General features: G+C 46.7%; 2 non-coding genes across 2 annotated transcripts; one reads left to right on the top strand and one right to left on the bottom strand.

Moving 5' to 3' along the window:
- The first annotated feature begins 7917 nt into the window (after positions 1 to 7917).
- Positions 7918 to 8030, top strand: trnal-caa (transfer RNA leucine (anticodon CAA)). Its single transcript has 2 exons — positions 7918 to 7955; positions 7985 to 8030. It is a non-coding gene; the product is annotated as a tRNA-Leu (tRNA).
- Positions 8031 to 14364: 6334 nt separating this feature from the next.
- On the bottom strand, positions 14365 to 14446 carry trnal-aag (transfer RNA leucine (anticodon AAG)). Its single transcript has one exon. It is a non-coding gene; the product is annotated as a tRNA-Leu (tRNA).
- Between the last annotated feature and the right edge of the window lie 8847 nt (positions 14447 to 23293).

The following is a 23293-nucleotide window of genomic DNA, read 5'->3' as shown; positions in this document are numbered from 1 at the left end:
CATCAACGATTCACTCAGGCAGTACTCCGCCGTTTGTTCACATCGATAGGCTTTTTTTTGCCTTCATTCATGCAAGTAGTAAAAGCAGACACCCCTATTCTGCCGTGACACGGATTCGAACCGGGGTTGTTGCGGCCACAACGCAAAGTACTGACCACTATACAATCACGGCGAGTTACCAATACACACATGCAGGGCAGAAAAGGCTATGCTCTCTTGTGACAGGAGTCGGAAAAGTCCTGATGTTGCATTTCAACTGAGCCCCAGTATACATCGACCCTTCGACACTCTAAGTGCAAACAGCAATTACAGTTTGCTTGCATGACACACGGAAGAAGGCTGCATGCTCCCATATGGGCTAGTGGTTAGGATTCCTGGTTTTCACCCAGGCGGGCCAGGTTCATTTCCCGGTATGGGAATGTGTCAGTTTTGCCTCCTGCTTTCCAAAAGATCAGCACCGTGTACGAATGAGCCACACTAAAACCACTCGATCATGTGCAAAACGTACAAGAAGAAGGGGCGCGTGTTTCCAACCGAGGACCTCTCGCTTGTGAGCCGAAGTGATCATCACTGCAGCTCGGAAACCTGCAGGAGGTGGGAGGGGTGACTCTGGTAGATAGTGTTGACCTTCGGCAATAGAATTTATACTCTCCAAGATGATATTTGCACTTTCTGGAGAGGAGATTTTCTCCACTTCAGTAGCCCGATTGCGTCGATTGCGTGGAGAGGGCTGTAGAATGTGGCGTAGCCTTTCCTGCTCCGTCCATGACAGGCGTGCTGGTCTCTGGTGAGCACGGTCAATCAGCGCACTCCAACGAAGGCACTGGAAGCAGCTGAATAGCATTGGCGAAGCTCAGCGCTGGGTCACTGTGCATGGTTTCCCATCGTTTCCGTTGTGTAGTGGTTCTCACGTTTGCCTCACACGCGAAAGGTCCCTGGTTCAAAACCGGGTGGAAACACAGTGGCCACGCTCACTGTTTGGGGATTCCTAGTGTGGGGATCTAAGGGATCTGCACAGTGCATGTCGCAAAGCTTCCTGCTGTCACTTCAATGCGCATCCTGATGTCGAGTCGTGTGCTGTGCACAGGCTCTGAAAGTGATGAAAAGGTGCACGACGCTGTGAAAGAAAATGCAGAGAAGTGAAAGGCAGTCCTTTCTCTAAGGAGGTAGAAGGAGAGCAACTCGCTGTCGGGGAATCAAACCACGGTCTCTAACGAGGAAGACATCGCTCTCTGTCTCCCGGTATTTCACATCTGAACGGAAAACACAAACGACCAACTCGGAATGACATGCTTTTGATGCTTTTCAAAGCCTTCTTTGTGCACGACAACTGCGCCGCCTAGCAGATACAGCTTCGGCTGTGGAGACTTGTTCGGCTGGCGTTCTGGGAGTCGCGTTTTTCAGAATTGTATTGAGATCGTTTTCCACAGAGCTCAGATGTCAAAGCACAGCAGCAGCTCTTCACAGCGATCATCTATAACGCCCTTTCTCCCGCAGCTCCGTCCTTATTGGAAGGAAGCAAGAGTGAAATAGTGCAGGGAAATAGACTGTGTGTAGTGTCTATGTGAGTATTAATGATCATGAGATTACTGATAGTTTCAGTATTAATGCTAGTATTCATGTTAATATTAGTGAGAGTATATCTGGTAGTTTTACTAATAATACAAGTATACATGTGACTTTGTGATGATAGATACTTTTAAATTTAGTTTTAATGCTAGTTTTCATGTTAAATTTAGTGATAATTATACTGTTAGTGTCAGAGTATTAACACTCATCATCATGTTAGGTTTCATGACAGTATTACTGTTATTATACATATTATTAGTCTAGTAGTTGTTTTTGTCAGTGTTAGTAACAATGATAGGGTTTGATGATAGTGTTAGTGTTGTAATATTGGCAGTATCTGCATTAGTGTTAGTTATAGTGTATCTGTACCTAAGAGTGGATGCGGTGTCTATGTGTGTACAGATGCAGCCATTCAAAGTGAGCGGTACAGACACGTACCGCAGGTAAGATGACACGGGGTACCGCGGTGCGTGATTGGTTGACCGACAGGGGCACTCGTGGTCCGTTGGTCTGTCGTAGAAAGACTTACTGTAAACGTCTTTACTGTGCCCGTTGTAGATATTGAATTTTACCACTGAAGGGAAATTTTAGTAGCTGAGCATAAAAAGAATAGGAGCATACTGTAACGCGTGTGAAGGCCATAAACGATATTAATTTTGGAACATAAACATACAGTACATGGCTGGTCTTGGTACTTTAAAGAAAAAAATACACACCAGTATTCCATTTCTCCCTAAACATTGTAAGCTTCGAAGTCTTTAACTAACGTGATACTGGAGTCAACAAGCATACTTTTAGAATTTGATTAAAAGGGAATATAATATGGAATCGCGTATCTCAAGAATTTAATAACGGTATGATTATATCCGAGTACTGCGGCAGGGCTGTGTAGGGCTGTATCGGCTGCCTGTTCATGCGAGCTGTCTTGTAGCCTACTGGTCTAGGTGCGTGACTACCAGCTTGCAGGTTGTGTGTTCAAATCCAGCTGGTGCTGGACCTTTCAGTTTTATTTATTTATTTTTTAATCGCGTATATGGCGCTGAAATATGTGTGACGCACTGGTGGCCTGACACGGTGAGGTGCCCTGGCGCCATATATTTCATGGATATTATGGAATATGGATTTCTTAGTTATCTTTCTAGTTCACAGGTTTGCATGCATAATTTAATTTTGAAAGCCACTGAGACATCAGGTACTACTGTTGTATTTATGAAAAAGAAACAAAACAAAAAACATACTAACAACTGTGCCATCCTACTCCTTAGTTAATACATTTTATTATTCATAAACAGTTAACATTGTTAGCAAAATATTTTGAATTATATTTAACCCTATTTTTTCTTTAGTTTTGTATTTAACTTATTATATGATAGTATATTTGAACAATGAAAATATATTTTCACAAGATTTTACATTAAGCACTTAAAATTAATATGGTTAATAATAGTAAACTGTAACATGCTGTAGCAAGATCGGTTAAACTGCGAAGAAAATGCTTTCAGAGAAAATGTTTCAGGTGTGAAGAACATAGATCTCCAATGCAATTTCAACCAAACCTGTTCCCACACACCCTGCCCCCACTACCATTAGAATATACACAAACATTTTAGCGTTTCATTCTGAGCAGAAGACCCTCACACCTGAAGAGTGCTGGCTGTGACGAATTAAACCGGTTTTACAGGTTTCAATCACAGACCATGTGAGTAAAGTAACACACAGCGCCACTGGATTTGATAATACCTAACCAAAATCCGCAATATGGAAACAGAACCTGTGTGATTGTTGATAGATGATGTACTCGTAACATTTTTTCAAGACGAACTACAACATTTAAAAAATGACTTGTATGTACTTGATATCTCTAATCAATCCACGGGTTCCAGCACAAAACGAAAGTAAAACGCATACCGTTTCGCGCTTCTTATTAGTTGCTCAAAAGTAATTTGACCGTATGAAATGCATAATAGAAACCTAGAAACATATACGTGAGCAGTAGTATCGGTTTTAAGACATACCTCTCAAATACTGTAAATCAAGTTAAAAATATCTCAAGACCGATTCTGGTCGTAATGAAACCATGCAAGGGAGTTTTTATGTCCGTTGCAGTTCTTTTGCAACATGAATATAATTATATCGTTATTAATTTCTTGAGATGCGCGATTCCATATTATATTCCCTTTTAATCAAATTCTAAAAGTATGCTTGTTGACTCCGGTATCACGTTAGTTAAAGACTTCGAAGCTTACAATGTTTAGGGAGAAATGGAATACTGGTGTGTATTTTTTTCTTTAAAGTACCGAGACCAGCCATATACATGTTTATGTTAAGATTTCCCTTCAGTGGTAAAATTAGATATGAATATTCAATACTTAAACGGGCACAGTTAAGACATTAAATATACATATACATATTGTATACAGTACAGTTTGCATACGGTAATATGTTTATGTTACGCGATTAAAAAATAAATAAATAAAACTGGAAGGTCCAGCACCAGCTGGATTTGAATACACAACCTGCTAGCTGGTAGCCACGCACCTAGACCAGTAGGTACAAGACAGCTCGCATGAACAGGCAGGCAATACAGCCCTACACAGCCCTGCCGCAGTACACGGATATAATCATACCGTTATTAAATTCTTGAGATACGCGATTCCATATTATATTCCCTTTTAATCAAATTCTAAAAGTATGCTTGTTGACTCCGGTATCACGTTAGTTAAAGACTTCGAAGCTTACAATGTTTAGGGAGAAATGGAATACTGGTGTGTATTTTTTTCTTTTCATGATAGGTGTCGCATTTTAAATCATTTTCGTAGTTAGAAATTATGAAACGCCCTGTTAAAAGCAAGGAAGTTTTTATGCCCGTTGAAGTAAAACAAAATGCTTGACAAAGTATGGCTTGGACAGATTCCAAGTGCTTGTACAAATGTGCTAAAGAAATTATACTTTGAGTATACAGCTTGTCCAAAGTCATCCATTATTAATACTATTAGTAATATCTTCAGTAAAGGCTTTGATGCATAAATATTTCTGATAAAGGTAGGTTGTGTACTTTTGTCCAACTGAGCAATCTTGCTTTCATAAAATATACCAACATTTTAATGACTGATGATTAACATGCTGTAATACACAGTTCAAAATTAAATGCTGTAAATGAGACGTTAAGCTCCCCCTGGCGGTTTTACAAGGCGACGCCGGATAGTTAGTCACGTGACACACGTGAACCGCGTGATACCCCGGTGGGCGTGTCGCGGTATGCCGCGAAATACCTCACCCATTTTGAATGGCTGCATCTGAACATCCCCGACATAGAAGGTTGTGGAAGTGACTTAGAGATGTGCAGGTGCTCACAGAACACAATCCATCTTTTGCATCTTTTAAGTGCTCTTGATTAAACTATGCATAGAAAAACAGCAGTACTGATGATTTTCATGGACTGATGCACACTTGTTCTGTACAACTCCAGTGATAAAACCTTGTCTGTAAATATTGTAGAACGTAAAAGGGTGAAACAACGCTCCAACCGCAGGAATGGTAACAGAAAGGATAATTTTCTTATTTAATACGTCCTTTTGAGATGCCTTGTCAACGCACACAGACGTTAGAGCTGAACAAATATTTTGTACACAAGACAGCAGTGCGATATTAGAATTCCTGTCTTCTTGATGGATTCAGACTCCTTCTCAGAGGTCCATGCTCACCAAATAAGTTTACAGCTGTAGCGGCAATGCTTGTTAATAAGACAGAATTAACCATTGCTGAGCTTTCCTAAATGAGGCCCCATCTCACTCTCCCTCTCTGTGGTGCAGCCACTGAGAAAGTATTCATGCAGGCTGATTTAAGATGTTTTCTTTTGATAAGGGACAGCTCTTAAACGGAGATGCACTTAGCTAAGCCTAACTATCATGATCAATGGTCATCCATTGGCGCCTATCTGTCTAGGGAGTGCTGAATGGACATCTGGACTGTATTCCTAAGTGTCAGGAGTAAGTGACTCATATCTCACCTTGATCAACCAATCAGGGATTGGCAGGGCGTGGTAACACCACGTGGGTCTCCAATGCCAGCCAAACTCTCAACCAATCAGCACACATCTGTGTCTTGGTCAAAAAGGGAGCGCAAGCTCAGATCGGGGCTCTCCTTGGCCATTTCCGCGCATCCTCAGAGACAATCACGTGACAACTGCTGTTGTCTGCACTGGGACTTGGAAGCTCAGATCGGGGCTCTCCTTGGCCATTTTCGCGCATCCTCAGAGACAATCACGTGATAACTGCTGTTGTCTGCACTGGGACTTGGACTTTGTTCTAAGCGCGAGGCCGAGGATCCCGTACGTACTCAGAATTCTACCAACGTGAATGCTCTGCTTGATCAATGGCAGCCTACAGTTGGACCCTCGTCGACAACCTGAATAGCTTATTCAGAAGCAGCGCTGGTCCGGGAACGAACCAGCTTCTTCCCGGGCAAAAGAGTGACTTCTGAGGACTTGCGGTCACACTCTGTGCATAGATACTTTCTACTAGCCAGCCGGACTGCTGGTAGATCCCCTCGGAGCAACAACTGCCCTGCACGCCGCGGTTAAATTCCTCCGCCCGTCCAACTCCGAGCTGCACCTCGACTGGTTGGCCGGTAGCCAGAGGACGCTGGGACAACGCCCATTGGACAACCGCTGGAACCGAGGCTGCAACAGAGCCTGTCAGCTGGTTTGGTGTTCGTGCCGGGAAATTCCAAATCTATACACAGTGGATAAGTAAACTCCATGTTCTACATTGCGTCTCGAGAATTCAATTGTACCTCAACACAAGTTGTTATCAATTTAATTCATGAGTATTGCATTTACTTCCGAGTTTAGAGTAACAGTGGGTAATAACACTAATTAGCGATTTGGTAACTGAACGATATATATTGACATATATTCTCTGTTGTGTATCTCTTTGTGTTTGCATCTCTTCGAGATTATATACCTTGTATATTGATAACCCTCACAGTAAGGTCTGCCGCTTGTATCCAGGCAGACTGGTATATTTTTGGAGCAAAATTTATATTAATCACTGTATCTCGTGTATTGAACCCGTGTGTGTGCGTTGTTAGTTGTTCTGACGATTGATTTTCTAAAAGCCACAACGAACCACCTCGTGATTACTGCTACAATTAATAATTGTCTCAGTAAACCCATCAAACCTCTACACAGCTAAGGAAGAGTAGCTCGGAAAATACCCAACTCAACAAGCGAGCGCGTTGGTTGCTCTTGCTCTTAATGCAAGGAGCTGTTTTTTATTTTGCATTAATTATTATTAACCAGAAACAGCTGCACAACTGGTCGCATTTGTGATTGTCACTTCTCTGCTTCAGCAAGGTCAATAAAAGACTCTGAAAGTAGTAGAGAAAAACTGAATTAAAATCATATTAGCAATTCTGAGCGATATCTGCATACAGGCAATCCAATAAGAACGTTGAAATCTTTGAATATCATCTCTCTATATATTGCGCTGCTTTTTACTTGGAGTAAAACTATTGGATTGAAGGGTTTAAATGTATTGTTGTTATTTGGAGAAATCAATGAACTCTTGATTTTATATGTTTTAAAAGACGGTCATGCGCACAGAAAAAAGACAGTGCTGATTATTTTTCTGGAGACGGAGCACTGATGGCCTGTCCGAGCCAATTGATAAAGCCCACCCAGTGGATACTCTAGCAGAACGTGGAAGAACGTTCACCATTGTAACCAAGGCAACCACAGGAACAACATCAAGAAGCACAGTCAATTCCCCATTTAAATCTTTCGTGTAAGGTATGCCATGTGAAAGCATGAAGTTAATCCCCTGATCTCTTTTGAACATGGACAAGGTATTTCTGATGGAGCGCAATGAGCAAAGATTTAATAAGCTACTCCTGCCGATGATTCAGCATAAAGAAGTAAAAGCTTCACAAACAAAAGCAGCTCGCTACCATAGCCAATATTAAATGTACTTGGTGGCACATTACCATTTGCACTGGCTCAAAAGTGGTCTCGGCAGACGTTGTTCCCTACTTTACGTAGCGCCAAAGAGCATTTCCATTGAGAAAAAAAAAAATCTTTCTTGATGTTAAACATAGAGAGCCTGCCTTTTAGAAGTTCTCCCTCTAAACACCTTGTGCAGCCTCCCGACAGACTAACAAAAAGCGACTTTTCACCAACTCAATTTATAATACGCCCCTCAAAACTCACAACCGAATAACAATCCATCCGTATATTTGATTTCCAAGATCCATTCAAGGCAACTTGGGTCTTCGCAAGCAAATAATTTCAGGGAAGAACCTCAGTTTAGTCAACTACTGGTGCATTCAGCACACCACTTGCTTTCGCTTGTCAGGGTGGCCGAGTGGTCTAAGGCGCCAGACTCAAAGATATGTGTCTTTCCAGCTGGCTTGGGTGTTCTGGTCTCCAAATGGAGGCGTGGGTTCAAATCCCACTCCTGACAGCTTCCTTTTTTTACCTCTCTTGAATTGTTCCAGTGCTAGCTGACAGTGAATGACTGAAATATAAAAGCAGCAGAAGAAAGCAAGCAACTCAGTGCAATTTGTGAGTATTCTGCACTGTTAAAATGCACAGGTTTTCATACTTTTTGGAATTCGTAGCTCAAGAAGTGACTCCTGTTTCATTTTCTATTCACCAACTCGATTTGCATTCCGCCCCTCACACCTCACAACAGAATAACAAACGGCTTCATGTGCCACAGCATTCCCCTGTAGATTCGGTTTGCACTATGAATTAGGCGACCCCGAATGAAATATTTTAGTGTTGGCTCAAATGTGAGGAATTTCATGAACCCTCAAAAAGGAACGCTTGCAGAAAATGCCAGCAATTCAAAGCGTGTAGGCAGCATGAACAGACCAATTCTGCAATTTCTTTTATCGCGGGCGGTGCTTTCCGAGTCGATGGCTCTGCATTAGAAATGAGAAGTCCTGAACTCTAAACACGTTCTTGCCATAACTGCTACTCCTGCTGCTACTCCTTCGTCCTCGAAAAAAGAAAAGACAGGCATGTTTTGAGTCTCAAAATGATCTTCTGGATCCACAAGAAACATGTAAATTTGATTGATTCCGCAGTATTTTGGATGTACTGTACTTATAACTTCCATCGAAGAGAGATTTCATCAGTTGCATGAAATTGAAACTTTCGACTTTTTGTCTGGTATTGAAAATATGTTAAAAAAATATAAACAATTTTCTAACGAACAACTCATGAAGTATTGCCAGGATCTATATTTAGCATTCGGTAGTGATAACACTGCTGATATTGATTGAGTAGAAATCTATGATGTATTGACAGCTTCATCTGAAGCGAGAAGTCCTAGAACGCCATCTATGAAGTTTTAGGATTCATACCAAGAAATGCCTTTTGTTTCCCACCCCAACTGCTGCTTTTGCATTACACATTATGTGAACATTACCAGTTTTGGTAGCTTCTGGGCACGATTTTCCTAAACTGAAACTTATTACAAAATTCTTTCAGATGAACCATGTCCAAAAATTGTAAATCAGGACTAATTTTAATATTAAATGAAATTACTACAGAAGAAAAGGTTTAACTGAAATATGAATAAGACTATGCAAGCCTAAAAAATAGAAAAATTCAATTTATATAACTTATTTTTTATTTTTTGAGAAATGGGCTCACACACTGGAAGACAATAACGTTTCTCTTCGTTAGAGTATGTGAATAACAGTTTAACCCCAAATGTTTGTAATTGCGATTCTGTTAAAATTATATAAATCGTAAGAAATTATTAAGAAAGTAAGAAATTGTTTTATTTCACAAACTATAAGACAATGAAGAGAGTTTACTTCGCTTTTGTTCTTTTAACTTAAGAGTTCAGGGTCCAAATCCATCTGCGGACGGTTATGTTTCTTGAATTTCTTGTAATCATCAAAAGTCGTTGTTTTGGGCTTCAGTTTTTTCTCGAGTTATACCATGGATATTTTATACAATCAATACTTTTCATATTCTTTTGCATTTTCCTTCACATACAGAAAAAGTTCAAGGTGTTCATGTCACTGTGCTGCACATTTACGCTGGACCATCTGTAACAGTACAGGACACACAGTGAGGAATTCATGCAGCTTTCAGCTCAGTGCCGAGTCCAGAGGGAGGACTCGCTCGCTGAATGATCTCTCAGGAAATCCCGGAAGAGATTCAGAAGGCTCTCTATGAACACGATCAAAGAGTTCTCACTCAACAGAAGATTGCGATGTGAGTACAGTAATATAAAACACCTGAAGATGCCAGGGATTGAACCCCGGACCTGTGGAGCAGTAAGTGACTTGTAGCGCTGACATAAGAAATACTTACATAAAGTGCTTTTACTGACCATATTACAAATCACAGGAAGTAAGGTCTTAAAACATTGGGCAGTAGTGGGATTTAAACCCACACCCCTGAGAGAGTGGAGCCTAAAATCCAGCATATTAGACCATTCAGCCACACTACCTCTGGCCCCATCTCCTTTCCTCTCGTTGCTGAGTATAGGTGCCTTCATGCAATTGAGCCAGGTTTGAATCCCAGCCAATGCATCTCCAAATCTTTTCAATAATAATAATTATAATAATTGCTTACACTTATATAGCGCTTTTCTGGACACTCCACTCAAAGCGCTTTACAGGTAATGGTGACCCCCCTCCACCACCACCAATGTGCAGCATCAACCTGGATGATGCGACGGCAGCCATTGTGCGCCAGAACGCTCACCACACATCAGCTATCAGTGGGGAGGAGAGCAGAGTAATGTAGCCAATTCATAGAGGGGGATTATTAGGAGGCCATGATTAGTAAGGGCCAATTGGAAATTTGGCCAGGACACCGGGGTTACACCCCTACTCTTTTCGAGAAACGCCCTGGGATTTTTAATGACCACAGAGAGTCAGGACCTCGGTTTTACGTCTCATCCGAAGGACGGCACCTGTTTACAGTATAGTGTCCCCGTCACTATACTGGGGCATTAGGACCCACATGGACCGCAGGGTGAGCACCCCCTGCTGGCCCCACTAACACCTCTTCCAGCAGCAACCTTAGTTTTTCCCAGGAGGTCTCCCATCCAGGTACTGACCAGGCTCACACCTGCTTAGCTTCAGTGGGTTGCCAGTTGTGAGATGCAGGGTGATATGGCTAAGTGATATGGCTAAGTGCAGGTGATAAGAATCTGTGATCTTGTAGCACATCCTCTGAAACAAGCAATCGAAATTGGAAACGTCTTCTTCAACACTGAAAAGCTCAATTAGGACGAAGCAGTTGTACACAGGACAGCAGTAATATAATAATAATAATAAACTTTATTTTATATAGCGCCTTTAAAGGTGGCTTCTCAAAGCGCTTTACAGGATGACAATAACAATAAATAAGAAGACTACAACAATAAATAAGAAAATTTCACAAGAGGACACAATTATAATTACAACAATACAACAATAAAAATAGAGGAGACCGTGGAAGATGGTATTAAGAAGAGCAGAGGGGTGAAGAATGGAACCAGTTAAGTAAAGGCTTTTCTGAAGAAGAAGGTTTTGAGTCTGGATTTGAAGGAGTTTAGAGAAGGTGACTCTCTAATATCCTTGGGCAAAGAGTTCCAGAGCTTGGGGGCATAGCAGGAGAAGGCCCTGTCGCCCATACAATGTAGACGGGCTTGGGGGACAGTAAGGAGGGCAGAATTTGAAGAGCGGAGGTTGCGAGGTGGGGAGTAGGGCGATAAAAGTTCAGACAGGTATTGAGGTGCCAAGCCATGTAAAGCCTTGTAGGTGAGCATGAGGATTTTAAAGTCTACGCGGAATTTGACCGGAAGCCAGTGCAAGGACTCCAGGATAGGAGTAATGTGAACACTTGTACTAGACCTGGTCAGGATTCTGGCTGCTGAATTTTGGACATACTGCAGCTTGTTCAGAGTAGATTTAGATACACCAGGGAGCAGAGCATTGCAGTAGTCAATTCGGGAGAATACAAATATGTTGATCAGCTATTCAGCCACAGTTAATGATAGCATAGGGCGTAGTCTTGCGATATTTCTAAGGTGAAAAAAAGATGTTTTGACAGTATGCTGTACATGTGGGTCGAATGTTAAGCCAGAATCGAATATAACCCCAAGGTTTTTCAATTTTGATTGAAGCTCTAGTACAGAGCCATCTACAGACAGGGTTACAGGACTGGCTTTACGAAGTTGATGGGGGGGTACCAATAAGCATGACTTCAGTCTTGTCACAGTTAAGATGAAGGAAGTTTTGAGTCATCCAAATTTTTATGTCAGAGATGCAATTAGATAGAATAGAGATTCTATCTAATAGAGATTCTATCTAATAGTACCATATGTGTTCTTGATTAATTCAGGCTCATTCTCAGTGGTTCTTGCTCACCTAATATCTTAAAAGCTGAGGAGGAATGCTACGAAAAATACTAATCAAAATTCAAAATAATAATCATTATTAACCAGAAATGCAGAAAAACTGGTCACAATTGTGATTATGTCGCTTCTCTGCTTCAGCAAGGTCAATAAAGGACTCTCTGAAAGTAGTAAAGCACTAAAGCACTGCAAAACTGAATTCAAAATCATATTAGGAATTTTGAGTGGTGCCTGCTTACATGCAATCCAATACGGATGTTGTCTTTAAATAAGAACTCCCTATGTTTCCCTGCCTTTTCCCTGGAGTGAAACTATTGGATTGAAGGAATTCTTATGACAGGTTTACAAGGTGCCGTTGATATTTGGATAAGTCTATGAACTCGTGATTTTTATATACTTTAAATAACGGCCATACACACAGAATAAAATGACAGTACTGATGATTTTTCCTGAGATGAAGCACAGCTTATCTTTCCAAGACTGCTTATAAAGGCAAGCCAGTTGATACTTTAGCAGAACATGGAAAAACGTTCAGCTTCGTAACCAACAAATTCCCCATTTAGATCTGACATGTGAGGTATGCTTTGTGATTGCTTGAAGTGAAACCCACAATCTCTTTTGAACTTAGACAAGTTATTTCTGATGGAGCGCTATGCGGAAAGACATAATCAGCTCTACCCCTGAGGATGACTCGACTTGAAAATGCAGAACATTAACGTTTCACAGAAAAAAGGAGCACAACCGACATTAAAATTGAGGGCGCACTGTGATTTGCACTGACTCAAAAGTGATCTTGGTAGACAAACTTCCCTGCTGAAGGTGGAAACGATAATTTGTGTTGAGAAGAAGAAACACTTTTTTCTCCCTGCTTTGATGTTAAGCTGATAAAGTAGCTTTTAACACATTGCTCCATTTGGTGGTTGTAACACAAAAACTCTTAGCATCAGTGGGATTCAAGCCCACACCCCCAAAGAGACTGGAGCCTTAATCCAGCACCTTAGACCGCTCGGCCACGCTACCCGCTGTGTGCTGTCTCTTTGTCTCATTACTTGCCCGGAGGAAGCCGGGTGGGTTTTGCTCTTGTCGCCCGAATTAGTGGCGTTATGACAGTGGAACCGACTGCACCTGCTTTTTCTGAGATGCTTCCCCTCTCATGGCGAGGTCTCGACTTCTTTAACACCTCTGGATAAAGATCTTCTGTGGAGCAGGTTTCAGACCTCTGCATACAGCACCCTTGATGTCATTTTATTTTTACAGCAGACGCATCCAGATAAAATGCCAGATAAAAGCCATTTCTCATCCTTTCTCTTAGTGGTGGAGCTATGGCATGTAAATGAGGCAACTTGCAAGGCGAGCAGGCTCGGTGCACACCGAACGCAGATGTCTCAGAGCAGTTGAGACGTGTCCAAGTGGCTGTCAAAGGACAACACTTTGCCGGTGCCGTGACTGAGTTGGCTAAAGCGCCTGTCTAGTAAACAGGATATCCTGGGTCCGATTCCCAGCGGTGCCATTCTTCCTGTCTTACTGTACATAATTTATCCTTATGGGCAAATCCCATGCCTTTTAATTCAGGTGAATGCAAGTGTTCGTTTCCTTTCTGGAACAACTTGTTTTGAAATAAATCTATACAGCTTGCGAAAGATGAAACACAAATCAGTGAAGAAGAGGTGCTCCCAGCAGGCCAGCTAATACCAGCAAAGTTTTTTTTCACCCTGACCCATAGAATGGAGAAAAGCGAGGCGCCTGTGGCTCTGCAGTGTAATCAGTTCGCGAGTTCGGCGGTTAGCTGAAAGAGTGGTAAATGGAGCTCACCCCAGCCCGTCCTTATTCTTTTAAAGAGGATAAAAAATTACCTTTGCCGCCATTACTACCAGCTTTAAAAGACTGCCATGGGAATGGAAAAAAACACTCTACAGATGACTTTTCAACTTTGTAACTGCAACCAAAGGAAAATCAGCAAGAAGCAGGCTCCATTCCCCATTTAAATCTGTCGTGCGAGGCATGCTTTTTGAACGCATGAAGTAAATCCCACGATCGCTTTTGAACTTGGACAAAGTACTTCCAAAGGAGCGCTATGCGCAAAGATTTAACAAGCTCAACCCCCGCGACGATTCGGTGTGAAGAAGCAGAACATTCAAGTTTCACAGACAGAAGCAGCACGCCAGCACAGCCAACATTAAAACGGAGGGCACACTACGATTTGCATTGACACAAAAGTGATCTGGGCAGACGTCGTTCCCTGCATAACGCAAAAAGTGGCAAAGTGCTTTTGGGTTGAGAGAACGCAAGAAGGTTTTTGTTTTGTGCCTTGATGTCAAGCTGAGAAAGTATCTTTAAACACTTTGCTTAGTTTCTCGAGAGACTGCCAAAAAGCAGTTCCCTCCCTTTTGTCTGAAGCCAGCTGAAAGGGGGTCTCGCCAGAAGCACCTGGCAGCGGTGGGATTCGAACCCACGCCCCCAAAGAGACTGGAGCCTTAATCCAGCGCCTTAGACCACTCGGCCACGCTACCCACTGTGTACTGTCTCTTTGTCTCATTACTTGCCCGGAGGAAGCCGGGTGGGTTTTGCTCTTGTCGCCCGACTTAGTGGCGTTATGACCGTGGAACCGACTGCACCTGCTTTTTCTGAGATGCTTCCCCTCTCATGGCGAGATCTCGACTTCTTTAACACATCTGGATAAAGATCTTCTGTGGAGCAGGTTTCAGACCTCTGCGTACAGCACCCTTGATGTCATTTTATTTTTACAGCAGACGCATCCGGAAAGTTGTGTCTTTTACGTTTTATTTGAACAACAAAACTACATACAATACAAACAAGAGCACATATAACGTATCAAGAAAATCGTCAGGGGTTCATGCTATAATATTGTACTGTTTTCAGGTTTCCTCAGGAAAAGGTCAAGTGGCGACGTGATAGTAAACCAAACGACAGCTTTATTCTTTTATCGAAACCACACAAAACCAAACACAGGACATACAGACACATGAGGAGACTGATGGAACACGTTCACATCGTTAGGGTGGTAATTACTTAACAACAGGCTATACACTTATAAGGCTACACAGTACCATGAGTGCCTAGGTGCACTTCCTCCTCACCACCGGGCCAGGGGGGTTACACTGTCCCCACCTGAAGCGTCTGGCGTCCCGCCGACATCGAACACCCCACTCAGGCTATACTCATACTCTGCTAAAAGCTGTGGATCTCTGCGTGAGCGGCTGTTACGAAGCGGTGGTGGCCGGCGGCCCGCGGTCACCCCATTGTCGGCCGGCTCCGGCCCTGGCTGCTCCTCTGGAGCCTCCCCGCGGGGCTCCTCCTCCCGGTCCCAGTAGGGGGCCAGGCGGTCTCGGTGCAGAACCATCACTCTCCCCCGGTAGCAGACCTTGCCTACCACCCCGAGGACCTCAGCGGCCCCCTCCCACAAAGGCGCCAGCTTAGGTCTGAGGCCTTTGCGGCGGTGCGGGCTATACACCCAAACCAAGTCCCAGGGCTGGAAGGCAGGCCCCCTGCAGCGCAGGTCGTAGTTCTGCCGGACTCCCGCCTGAGTCAGATGGGTCCGAGTAAAGCTGTGCACCCGCCGCATCCGCTGCTGCAGGTCCTACTCGTAGTCCGGTCCAGCTGGTGGTGCCGACTCGTCTCCGGGAGGCGGGCCGAAGACCAGGTCCACCAGGGTTCGCATTTCCCGGCCCAGCATGAGTGAGGCCAGGGTACACCCGGTAGATTCCTGGACTGTGGTCCGATAAGCCCAGAGCTCGAGGGGGAGGTGGCGGTCCCAGTCCTGTTGGTGCCAGGACACCAGGGAGGCCCCTGCAGGGTTTTTTTACCGCCGAAGTGCCCCACACCCGGCTGGCCGTGCACCGCTCGGAGCACCGCGCCGCGGAGCGACCGAGGCACCACCAGCTGCCACCGTACCTCGCCACTGGAGGGTACCCGCCACCCCCGGCGCAGCACCCCGTCCTTTACCTCCAAGGCCTCCCACAGGGCGCAGAGGGCCTTGACGGACTTCGGGTGCGGGGCGAGCTCCTCTCACGTAGGCCGCACTCCTGCTGCCCTCCAGCGGAGTACCGGCCCCACGTCAGGATCAGCTGCCTGACGCTGCGCCAGGTCTGGCAGGCCCACCCCCAGCGGCCCCTCCCGGGCCGTGGCCGCGGTGCTCACCCCCGCCACGGTGCGGACAGCCTCCTCACGCTGCTCCCGCCGGGCGCAGTGATGGCAGTCCGCGGCCTCGCAGGGGCGCCGCGAGAGAGCGTCGGCATTGAGATGGCGAGACACCGCACGGTGCACGACAGTGAAGTCGTACTCCTGCAGGATCTCTATCCATCGCGCCATCTGCCCCTCTGGCTCCTTAAAGTGGAGCAGCCAGGTGAGGGACGCATGGTCGGTCCTCAACCGGAACCGGGTCCCGAACAGGTACGGCCTGAAGTGGTGGACCGCCGCCATCACCGCCAGCAGCTCGCGACGGGTCACGCAGTAGTTCCGCTCAGGCCTAGTCAGAGACTATAGTAGGCCACTACGCGCTCCCCATCCGGCCCCTCCTGCGCCAACACCGCACCCACCCCCGAGTCACTCGCGTCGGTGTCGAGAACATACGGCAACCGCGGGTCGGGGTAGGCCAGCACGGGGGCCCCCACCAGAGCTTCACTTAACCGGCCGAAGGCAGTCTCACAGCCCGAGTCCCAGTCAAAACGGCGGCCCTTGTCGGTGAGGCGGTGCAGCGGGGCAGCGATGCTGGCAAAGTCCCGGACGAACCTCCGGGTAGTACGAGGCCAACCCCAGAAAGCTGCGGAGCTCCGCGACGGTGCGTGGAGTCGGCCAGCCCCTCACTGCGGCGACCTTACCTGGGTCCGTAGCCACCCCTCGCGGTCCAACAACATGTCCCAGGAAGCTCACCTCCTGCAGCAGGAGCTCGCACTTGCGGGGGTTGAGCCTCAGGCCAGCACGGCGGATGCAGGCCAGCACCGCCTGGAGGTTTGTCAAGGCCTGGTCGAAGCCCAGGGCATGAACCAGCAGATCGTCCAGGTACAGCACACACTGGTTCCGCGGGACCGATGCCAGCACCCTCTCCATCAGCCTCTCGAATGTTGCCGGGGCATTGCACAGGCCAAAGGGCATGACAGTAAACTGCCAGAGGCCCTGGCCGACGGAAAAGGCCGTCTTTGGTCGAGCATCATGAGCGAGCGGTACCTGCCAGTAGCCGCAGCGGAGGTCCAGGGAGCTGAACCAGGTCGACCCGGTGATGTAGTCTAGGGCGTCATCTATCCTCGGCAGGGGGTAGGAATCTTTTCGGGTGACCTCGTTCAGCTTGCGGTAGTTGACGCAGAACCTCCACGAGCCGTCTTTTTTTTTGACCAGTACAGCTGGCGCCGACCACGGGCTCGCGGAGGGCTCAATCACCCCCGCTGCGGCCATCTCCTGGATCTTTTCCTCGGCAGCGGTCCACTTGGCGTGAACCATGCGTCCCGGTGGGATGCAGATGGGCCGAGTGTCGCCGGTGTTGATCTCGTGTTGGACCAGGGCAGTGCGGGTGCAGTCCTCATCTATCGCCGCAAAGAGATCCTCGTTCTGGGCGAGTAGCGCCTGGAGCCGCTGCCGCTGATCCTGATCGAGCCCCTCGCAGCTCCGCTGGTAGAGATCCTCAACGGCGCGCCTCGCTTCCACGCAACGCTCGGCTCCCGCCGCCGCCGCCTTGTCTGGCCCCCCGGCTGACTCGGGAGCAGGATCCAGCACGCTCGCTCCCCGGCTCACAGGCCTGGTCTGCCCCGGCGATTGCCGCCGCCGCCACTGCCTCTTTTTCTCCCGGCTCCGGCAAGCCCGCGTCCCTCGGCCTTCGCCGGGCCTGCCCTCCACCAGGTGAAGTCGCTCCCCCTGCCACACCAACTCCTGCCGGCTCAAGTCCAAACTGGCCCCCACTCGCTGCAGTGCATCCAGCCCCAGAATGCAGTCCTCCTGGATGGGTGCGAGGTAGCAGGGGTGGCGCACCATCGCTGCACCTAGACGGAAGGCAAGCACCTGTTTCCCCCGGACTGCAGCGAGCTGTCCCGTCACGGTCCTTAGCCGCAGGTTGGAGGCCTCCCATCCTGGGGGGTTGGTGCCCTCGGTGTCGGGGAGGACGCCCGGCCGGAGTAGGGTTACTGATGAACCGGTGTCGAGTAGGGCCAGGCAGGGTTGGTCCTCGATTTTGCAGTGGAGGTACAGGCCCCGGCTACAGCCGACTCGCCCCACGGTGGCGTGAGGGGCGCTGGTCTTAACAGCGCTCTCCGGAGCGGGGGTTGAGGTGTTCGAGGGGCGGCCTTCCCCACGCTGAGTCGCCCCATTCCCGTTTCCCTACGCCGATCGGGGAGTGCGAGGTTCGGGTGCCCGGCAGAACCGGGCTCGGTGTCCTCTCTTCCCGCAGCGGTTGCAAATCAGCGTGCGGGGCTGTTCTGCGGGGGTCGCTGCCCGGGCTGGCTCCTTTTCCCCCTCGCTGGATTCCTCCGTCGCCGTCTCGGTCATCCGGCAGGGTGCACTGCGTCTGCTGGCACTTCCAGTCAACCCGAACACGGCCTCAGCCCGTGTAGCAAGGGCCAAGGCCTGCTCCAGCGATGTTGGCCCGGCCAGCTGCACGTGGCGCCGCAGCTCCTCGGGTGAGAGGGCCTTGAGAAAAGCCTGGAAAGCCATCTCCCACTGCGCCTCCCGGGGGAAAGTTGGGTATCCTCGGCGGGCGAGGAACACGACATCAGCGGCAACCGGGCCCAGTCGCTCTCCTGGTCGGCGCCGCCACAGGGCCAGCCTCTCCCGCATCAAGTCCAGCGCCTCCTCTACACCGAAACGCAGCTGGAGAGCCGCCGCCAGCGCCGTGTATTCACCTCTGTCCTCCTCCCGGACGTCCAGGAGCACCTGGCAGGCTACTCCTTCCATCTCCGCCCGGCCCCAGCCATTCGTCCGGGCCGCGAGCTGGAACTGCGCCTCGGAGATTTCCCACGGCGCTTCCCCATTGTAGCTACCTGGTCGCACCCGCGCTGATGGGTGTGGGAATCGCTGATCGGCTCCGGCAGGGAGAGTATCCTCTATCTGGGTTGCCCGCTGACCAGGAGTAGCGGCCAGTCGCCCCAATTCTACCGGCAGAACCACTATTGAATAGCCCTGGGGCTGTGGCCACCTGTCGCACCCAGAAGTTGCTCAGGCTCCCTATGTGCGCTGCCGATGGGTTCTGTTTCTTCCAGCGTCAGCTGGCGCTTAACAGAATCAGGTAGTGTCTACCACGAGTTGTCCATTCTGCCCAATGTAGCGTTTGCAGGTTCTTTTCAGAACAAGGACGAGTGGAGACACAATTAACAAACAAGCATTAGCTTTATTCGTTTACAACCACACAAAACCAAGCACAGGATCTACACACACATGAGGAGACTGACGAACACGTACACACATTTAGGGTGGTAATTACCTAACAACACACTATACTTTTACAGGACTACACAGGGCACTAGAATTACTAGGACATTATTTACACAGGTAGGGTCAGCCGCTTGTCATCGTGCTGACCCTCAGACTCTCCCCGGCTACCACTCCCAGCATGCCCAGCGGTACTACGAGCGCCTAGGGGCGCTTCCTCCTCACCACCAGGCGAGGGCGTTACAATATGGACTCCCAGGAGGCTCCCATACTTCGGATTCTTGCGTTCTTATCAGAACATACTGATGCGCAAACATATTCATTACCATATTTCAAAGCATTGGAATAATATATGTCGTACAGCAACACAAAAACAGGAAGACAAGTATCACAGCTACTATAATCGGTGTTAGTAACTTAAAGAAAAACATTCCCCCTGGCCCAAACAGTGATTCTAACCAGGAGAGAAATGGGTGAGGCTGTAGAGTGAGGCATTAAAGCACATAACAAGATGCATTAAATTTCTTTAACTTTACAGTATGATTTATAAGTTTATACCACAAATTACTCATATCCCCCTCATTATCAGTTTCATTCAGCCAGTTTGTATACAAAGAGGCTTCGCGTTTAGATTCTTCCTCTTTCTGGGTGGTGACAGGCTTCCACATAAAAAGGAAAAAGGCTGTGCACATCAGTCCCAAGCATGTGATCCCCATCTATCCCTGTGGAGACATCACTCCTGCGCTTTGCTCAGTTCGTTTGTGACCTTTTTACAGTGGGAGGCATGAATTCAGGGCACCCTTTCCGTGACTTTCACAGCAGTCGCAGTGGTCAGCAGCCGTGGTACGGCCCCCTCCACCTGAGTGAACACCACTTCTTTTTCCTGAAGTCTTTCACCAGAAGAGTAATAACTCTTAGAAAAATCTACACATTGTTCCACTGCCTCAGCTGTGCCATTTTGCAGAACAATTGTAGCTGAAGTTGTAAAATTTCTCATTGGCCCGTTCCTGCAAAACATCTTATTATGAACAAACAAATCATAATAATAATGTGCATCTAGGGGAATCACTCCCAAGGGTAACCCCCCCTTAAAACTATATTGTTCTACCCATCAGGTTCTGCCACTAGATAAGAGAACCTTTCCCATGAAATCATTTTTTGACCTTCATGATCCCTTCAGGGCGTACAATTAGCACAGAAGCAGCAGCTTTAGTCCACATGTTTTTCCAGCAGGATATTAACAGTATGATTATAACGAATAATACCAGACACACAAATATGTATTGAACCAGAGACCCTCTCCAGGATCCTAGCACAGACTGTAGCCATGCACCAATGCCCCAATCATCTGGATTATAATTATGATATATATTTTTCTTCATCATAGATGTGCTTTGCTAAGTCATTAATTTGCTAATAATTGTCTAGAATACAAGTACTGTTTAGTCTTTGCTCACCGAAACAGCTGTCTATCACCTTAATAGAGAATGGCCTAAAACTGTGATTATAGCGAGGAGCATACAGTTATTTCCATTCTAATACATCTGAGTTACACTCAGACTAAAAGCAGGGCTATTTACCCATGCCAATAAACCTAAATAATCACCTCTACCAAAGGGGATTACTCCCATGAGCATCTTTTATAGCAATACAATCCCAACAGGAGCTCTGATTATTATTTGTGGCTGACTGATAAAGTATTGATTCCATATCCCCATTTATTAAAGTAAAACTCCTTACACTTAACAGGTACACTGTCACCCCCCCTCAGGAAGCTCAACAAACACAGAAACAGTGACAATATAATAATGTTCACTCAGTCTCTGGTGCAGTGGTTCGGTGTCGGCGCAATGCGTAGATCCAGCGATCTCATCCTGTCACTCAGATGGCAGAGTCGGTAGTCAGTTGCACTTGATATGGTCCTTCCCAGCAGGGTTGCAACATCTGGCAGGGTATACCTTCCTCACCTACACCCCACTCGCCAGGTATCAGGTCGTGTCTTCCCTCTACTGGAGGTCTCCAAGCGTCCAGCACCTGTTCACCAGCCCCATGCACCACTTCAATTAACAACCTACAATACTACAATAGAGAATTAGCAAATTCAACAATCCATTAGCCAAATTCATCCCTCCAGGAAGTTTTGTTGATTGGCTTGTGATGATATCAAACAGGCTCTATTACACAGTTCTGTTTGATCCAGCCCGCATTCCATGGCGTTCCTTCAGTCTGATGTCTAGTCGATCTTTTAGAGTTCTGTTCCTTCATTCCACTGTTCCAGCAGACTGAGGGTGATCTCAGTCCATCTCACCCCGAATAATCCAGCCACAGCCTGTCCCTTGATCATAATACAAGCGGTAGGTCAGTGCCCACCGAGGGCTTATCTCCATCATCAAGTGTTTGGTAGACACAGAGGCAGTGACAGCAACCCACTGGGAAAACAGATTATAAGAGCCAAGGTTTCCCTTTACAATTGTAAATTGTAAACATTTGCTACTGCCTGAAAGGTTTCTCAGGAGCAGGCCTTTTGAGCTGTAGCACCTGCACCTGAACTGTAGTTGAGTTCCTTTGATAAGCATCACATTGAGATACCACATAAGTGGCTACTGCTTCAAACACGGTCCCCACCCAGGTTTGGGTAACCAGCACACCATTTGACTCACACCCAGGTGTCCGACAGAGTGCATTTGTCGAGCTACAAAGGGCATTAGGCTGTGAGGGCCTGCAGAGTGTCCAGTGTGCTGGCAGCACCACACTCTTTTCTAACCATGTCCTTTTCTCTGCTTTAGAGGCCTCAGCCTGAATATCCTGTAGCTGTCCCCTTTTCCCCAACAGAGGTCTCACAGGGGTCTCAGACTCCTGTTCTACAAGTACTGCTCACCTGACAGCTACATCTGCAAAGTTGTTCCCTCGAGTTACTGGAAACATTTCTTTATTATGTGATTTACACTTTACCACAGCTACTTCAGTCAGCAGCTGCAAAGCTTCTAACAGTTCAGAGACAAACCCAGCATTCTTAACTGGAGTCCCTGCCATGTTGGGGAAATCCCTATTCCTTCACTGCCATCCAAAATTGTGGCATACACCAAATGTATATATACAGTCTATATAAATTGCTACAATTTTCCATTTAGCATATTTACAAGTTTCAATTAAATCTTTTCATTCGGTCTGCTAGTTCTACACCAGATTATTCACAGTTTATACAGCCAGGCAGGTAGCCTGCACAACACATAAACACGGGCCCTTGGCCACCACATCAAGGGGTCCTGAATAATAATAACCCACCAGACGATGCCTATCTCCATGCCTCCTGCACCAGCACAACAGCTCACGATCCATTTCTTTCACTTACACACAGATTACATACAGATGATCCGTCTGAGGGAATCCTGTCCAGGGCCAGTGCCTGCAAGAAAGCTTGTTTCAAAACATCAAAAATGGTTTCTGCTGCAGGGGTCAAGGCAATTTTGTCTTTAGACTGCATTACCCCCCTTAAACCAATACGTCACTAGACAAGCTCGTTCTGAGAAGGCATTCACCCTGGCTTTATCATGTAGTTGGTTTTATACTCCTTTTTTTCCTCTCAAGATCCAATACTTGGAGTAGCCCGGCCTTATGGATTCCCTCATTAGGTAAAACAATCACAATATCACATAACTCTATTGAGTTAGTTTACATAAATGCTATTTCATGCAGTAATTCCTTATAAAATGCTGCAGTCTGGGCCTAAAATAGGTCTGGGGTGTCCCCCACCCACATCAGTAGTTGAAACTGTACATCTTTACCCAAGCAGACTGTGACAGCTTATATTTGCTTTAAACACAACCCTTGCACTCCTTCTCCTGTAGCCTCCTGTTATCCGTTAGAAAACGTTATATCAGATCTTTATGCTGTTTTAGTCTAAAAACAGGACAGCTGTGCTCCTGTGCCCCACAGTTACTGCACACTGTAAGATTATTTCACTTTTATTTAAATCCTGAGATAAA

The sequence above is a fragment of the Lepisosteus platostomus genome, unplaced genomic scaffold (assembly GCF_059453375.1).
Source record: "Lepisosteus platostomus isolate fLepPlt1 unplaced genomic scaffold, fLepPlt1.hap1 Scaffold_99_H1, whole genome shotgun sequence".
Taxonomy (NCBI): Eukaryota; Metazoa; Chordata; class Actinopteri; order Semionotiformes; family Lepisosteidae; genus Lepisosteus; species Lepisosteus platostomus.
The sequence above is the reverse complement of the archived record's forward strand: the minus strand, read 5'-3'. Positions and strand labels throughout refer to the sequence as shown.